Here is a 6,273-nt window from a genome sequence, read left to right as displayed (position 1 = left end):
ACTGATAAAATGCCGGTATTTTCTGAGTTGGCACTACTTGTTTCCATATTTCCATGTTTATTAATCTTTTTAGATGACAATATTGCAACAACAAAGCTGAAAAAATGTATCTGTAAATACTCAAGGTAAGCTGTTTTACTGTTTCAGTACTAATAGTGTGATGCAGCTGGACATAATTATACTGTTGACAAGTTCAAACTACTCGGGAAAACCCCCAAATACACACGCAGAGAGAGACACATACACACACACAGGACCAGCCAATCACAGCCCAACCTGACAATTTGTGAAATTTAAATGAAACTCAATCACATCTTCAAAACACACACTTCAAAACACTTCAAACTGCAGCTAAACATTGTGTTTCAGCCCAAAATGTCCCACAGCCACCAACTTTCATTCATTGTCTCACTCACAAACTCTCTCTCAATCAGGCTAAAAGTAAAAGTCAAGACCACGTGCAGTAAAGCCCCCCTCCTCCACACAAACACACACTTCTACACACACACACACACACACACCACACACATCTCCACTCAGTCTTTTAAAAGAACCATAAACAAACTTACATTTCATCTTCTCTGCTGCTGCTGTAGTAAACAAACCTCCTCCTGAGTCCAGTGTTGTGTACTGTACTGTGTGTGTTTGTGTGTGTGTGGACAAAATGTAAAAGTTCCCTTTTATAGCATAGCAGCATGACACATCACCTGAGTCATCAGCCATCGTCGCCATTCGAGCATCAACGCCCACGCTGGACTCCCCCCCCACCCCACCCCTCACCCCTCTCATCTGAAAAGCAAATTGCTTTGTCTGTTGAGGTGATTTTGAATGAAGTCAATCACACATAAAATTGAATGAAAAAAAAATCAGAAAATACTAAATTGAGCAATTCTTCTCCCTCCCTCTGATGTAATCGCCTCATTTTTCCTCTTTTTGTCTTTTGTTCACGCATCAAAGAAAAAAGTGAATAAAATTAAAGCAGAAAGTGACAAGAAAAAAATCATTTATTCATATGATAAATAGAGTTTTGGACGCTGAGATCTCCTTTAAGTAATTTCTGAATGTCCTCATAATGTATGTGTGTTTTGAAAGCAAACAGCAAATGATGACAAAAGAAAAAAAAACAGTGAAAAGCAAAGCGTGCAGATGAATTAACGTCAGCATCGTCCATTAATAATAAATGTAGGAAAGATGATAAACTAAAGTAAACAACGAGCTCCTTCCTCCTGTCACAGTCAGGACAAACACTCAGCCGGTCACACTGGGCAGCTCCCAGTGGTGTGGCTTCCCGCCAGTAATAAAATTAATAAAAAAAAAAAAAAATGACCTGGATAACAGGAACTAAAACTCAACAAGACGGAAATGTGGTCATTCAATAACATTACTCCTTTCCTTACTGCGTATTTGCTCGTGTGGAATTTCTGGAGTTTCAAAATAAGAGGGATTTTTAAGAGATGCATTCCTTCCTGGCTGAACATTTTTTTGCCACCAAGGACAGAACTGAGAAACTGTATAAATTATTAATCCTTGCTTTCAGGAAATTGAGGTTATACTTGTGAAATTCTGCAGTTTTTTTGGTGATGCATTTAGGATCGCGTCAGTTCCTTTCAGTGAAAGTCATCTCTGTAACATGATGAGTGTTAACTTTCTTTTTCAATAATTTATCTGTTTTAGTTGAATTACTGTGGCAGCTATAATTTATCTATTTTTTTTTTTTTTTTTTTAAATACTATGTTGCTTGCAGTAATGAACCAAGCAGCAACTTCCTGGACTGAAAATGGAGCCAAGTCTTAGTTTTATATATATATATATATATATATATATATATAAAACTATGGAAATTATAAATATAGTTTTGGCACACAAAGGTCCCTATTGGCGGGCTGTAAGGGTGGTTAATGGATCAAACAAAAACCTGGACTTTTATGCAGGAGACTGGTGTTAACTTTCCGTATGGATGTGATGTTTTTTTTTCTACACTTTAACATGAGCTTTTGTTGATGTCCTGGAGTGGTTGCCATGTGCATTTGTTGTCTAAACATAAACACGTGCAGTGTCGTCCCACCATGCACATTTGTTGACACCCTGGTATGTCATAAGCAGACGCAGAAGGATTCCTAGAGCGTAATATGAAGCCACAGAAGCTCACTGCAAAGCGGCAACATGTGATGACTTGGGATGAAAACGTGTTGTCTTTTCCTTTCTCCTGTGGCGTAGGACACACTGGACCATTCTCTATAAAAGGAACGAAGATAGAGCAGCAGAGTCTCGGTCATCAAACTGTAAAACTAGGCAGCTCCAGTTTAAATAGTATAGTTGTATAGCATAATCAAAATGTCTATTCTCGCCTCAAATGATCTCGGAAATATATTTTAGTGTACTATTTAGCTGTAAAATGAGAAAGTTTGTTCCTGGACACCATGTTGGAAACAATCCATCTGAAAACTAAATATCGCCCACTGTCCGTAAAATTTCTCATTTGACAGCTTACACAGACCAATTATTGAGCAAAATAAACTGGCTACTGACTCGATCTGTCAGATAGAGTTAGAAAGAAAAATAAGCACTGTCTAGACTTTGCAAACTGTCAACAATTTTCATTTTTAACCCAGATACTGTTTGTATACTCCACAGATGTGGATTAATCCGCATGGTAAGCAAAGTTTCACAAAAAGTCTTGTGCGCATTAGTTGGACACATTCAGAGCTAATCCAGCTGGAGCTAATCCTCCAGCTGCGTGCCAATAAAAGATTACAGAAGATTTTGTTTATTTTATTGTCACATAAACAGTGCTGTCATAGCTCCCAGAGCGTCACTCTCTCCATCCACTCAGTCCGGACAGAATTTGGTAAAAAGGCCTCCTCCTACTCACTCAGACCCTTTAATCTGGAACACGCTACAGCGGGAACTGAAGCCGTCCAATGTGATCCCCTCAGGGGGGTCTAAACATCATTTTAAAAACTGGAGAGAGTCTGTGGGGGTCTGTTTTTTTACGTTGTTATCCACTCATTATCTGGGCCTGAGCATGAACATGCCAGGGACCTATTGTTTTTGTATAGAAAACAACTTAAAACTCTAAAACAGGCAAAAAATGCAAAGTTCTGCAGTTGGTTGGTCTCAGGTTCCATAGTGCCCCCTGATGTGTGGAGGACCTTAGTTTCATTTAATTCATTGGGGTTTTTTTTGGTTTTTTTTTTTTTAAGGAAACAGCACACCATTAAGTAATTACAGTTAGCTTGCAGCTAATTTGCATCTGTTGTCCCTGGGCTGTTAAACACATAAACAAAAAGCACTAAACAGCAAGTAGTTTACACAATCTAGAACAGGACAATCCATAAAAGTCCATAAGTATTCACAACTTACATACGTACAAAGCATAAATATTCAAAAATTGCAATAAATCCGGCACCTGTAGACCACATTTCACTGTGTGCTTGTCATAACATAAGATTGTGACTTAACGTGAGACTTTGATTTCTCTACTTTTGACCCTCCTTGGTTTTGTTCCCTGCAGTGCATAGGTCACCTGATCACAGCCTCATGGCCAGTGGCAGACAGAGAACACCGTTCTGTTACTTCAATGAAAATATAGATACTCCTAGTCAAATATTACTCCAATACAAGTAAAAGTCGCTGAGTCAAATTACAACCCAAATTAAAGTACTGGAATACTTGCTGTTAAAAGTACCTTTTTAAATCTCAGTACAATGTTGTATATAGTCACAATACATTAACACAGACTCCAAAACAACCCTCTGAATGCACTAACTTGTTTGCAGAACCTGTTGAATGCTGCAGAGCCTGCATTAATGCCCATAGAAGCACAAATTGACAAAAGGACCACAATTTTTTCCTCATTTTCATTTTTTGAAAGGTAAAAAAAAGTAATACCTTGATCTGCTGTCTCAGGTTGTATGGCAAATTCTTTTGTGCTGTGATTATGTTTGCGTGCAGTAAACAGGACAAACATTACATATATACAGCCGCATGTAGATTTTCCTCTCTATTGATCTGAGTTGGACAGGCGCGAGGTAGAAGAACCAAAACACCACTGTGACAAACACACCATACAAAGAAGTTCATGGTCACAGTTAATGGACTTTTGCATTGTAGTTACTTCATGATACTCCTTACTTCACACTGATGCATGTCACTGCCTTTCACTAAATTCACAAATATCCTGCATACTCTCAATAACATCTACTCCAGCACTCTTACTTAATGTTCTGGTATTTTATGTTATCGGCTGTCTCATTTTGTTCCCATGTATTTTCATGTTTTGTCCCCCATGTTGTATGCATGTGTTTGTTTTGTTCACCAATTAAAAAACAAAAAAAGATGCAAAGACTATAGGAGTCCTCATAAAAATGTAGCTGATTCACAAGTACAATATTTGTTTTTCAAATGTAGTGGAGTCAAAGTAACAGGTTTCCAGAGAATAATACATAAAGTATAAGTAAATGTACTTTGTTACTGCCCACCACTGCTCATGGCTCACTATTACAGTGCATCACTTTTTGTGGGTAGAAAAAGGAAAACTAAAAAAAAAAAAGTGTGCTGATAGTTAATATTGGCGTACAATATCAGGAGATTCAGGCAACAGGAACTCTAAAAGAAAATTACTTTTTACTTCAAGGACTCAACATCTGAACATCGCATCACACACAACCAACGCAAGGAAGCAACAAAGACTGAGGTGAGACGCAGGACTTAAATACAAAGTAGACTGACGAGGGGATGAAGTGCAGCTGGAGAAAAAGGGCAGAGAAGCTCAGGTGAGGGCAGTCAGGTGATGATGAGGCAGGAGAGCAGGCAGAGAGCTGATTGGCCCAGAAAAACCCAGAATCTTGACACACTTTCCTACTACCAAAAAGAGCCAAAATAACTGTAAAAAAAAACCCAAAAAAAAACACTTACAGAGAACCAACAAAGCCACTCTTTATTGAATTAAAAAGCACTTGAAGTCAGCGATCTGGTTGATTTTAAAACAGGTCAAATCATGTACAGTGCTAAAATTCATCTACTACCTCAAAGCTGTTTCAAATGAAAGAAAGTTTACATGATTTGAGAGGAATTTCCATTTTTAAAGCATTTTTTTCACCATTTAGCACAAAAATATAACAAAAAACAAAGTCAACAAAGCAATGATATTGAACTGGATATTGGATAAAAGTAAGAAAGCAACAACAATAATGAACATAAAGATACTTATAAAACAAAAACAACAAGAAAACAAACAAAAGTCAGTGTAAACAAACAAATGAACAAATAGAGCATTGAGTTTTTGGGTTTAGTTGTGTTTCATGTGAGAGTTTTGCAGGGTGGGTTTGGTTTAGCGTTATTAATTCTTTCTGCTAATGCCTACGCACATACACTTGTGTGTGTGTGTGTGTGTGTGTGTGTGTGTGTGTATTTGCTTTTTCAGATTAATCTGTTCTTGTTTGTGTCTTAATTCTTTGATAGGATCAGAGTGTATATGGTGAATACTGGGGCAGAAATTGGGAATATAATCATATATCATGTCTAAAATTAACTTCTTTTATATAAAATTTAGAAAAAAAAGGTTGGATTTGATATGTATTCACTTCCCTCTCCTCCTACTGGTGTAGGAGGAAACATACTGGTGTTGTTTTGTTCTCTTATTTTATTTGGCATGTTTGAAATAAAGATCTAACTAATCTAATCCATTTTGCAATGGCAGTGCAAACGTGTCCTTCTCATATTGAGTAAAAACATTATCCATGTGGTTTTTCCCTGACCACAACTTTTATCACTGGAAAATTTATTGCCTTAATGGAAATTTTTCAGGCGTGGGTTCAATTTCAGTTAAATAGGTTACTCACTATGTTAAGTCACGGTGAAAGTGTCATTAAAAAACAAAATTGCAGCATCATTACGTTACTCACTTTGTTCACTGAACTTCTGGTGCTCTGGTTTGAGTCAAAGCTGCATCGTCAGTGGGTTCAAATTTTATTTGAGGAATGACGTTGCAGAGTTTCCAAGAAGCTACTAAGTTTCCTGCTTCTTATGAAATGTTTGTGATAGTTAAATCTCCACCCACTTGATACATGAGAGCTGCATCCTGAAAATCCTCAAAACAACCGCCGCTTTCTTCTAAATGTACATTTGTGATTGTCACCAGGTCACAGATGGTGTTTGGCGTGAACTGGTGAACTTTGTGCCAGTGAAAGTGATGCACGGAAACATACGTCATAACGGCTGCAAGGGCTGACTCGCTCGCCCTCCTTTTGTCATCAAACATAATGCCATATG

Source organism: Plectropomus leopardus, chromosome 18 (assembly GCF_008729295.1).
Source record: "Plectropomus leopardus isolate mb chromosome 18, YSFRI_Pleo_2.0, whole genome shotgun sequence".
NCBI lineage: Eukaryota > Metazoa > Chordata > Actinopteri > Perciformes > Serranidae > Plectropomus > Plectropomus leopardus.
This window is presented reverse-complemented; position numbering follows the sequence as displayed.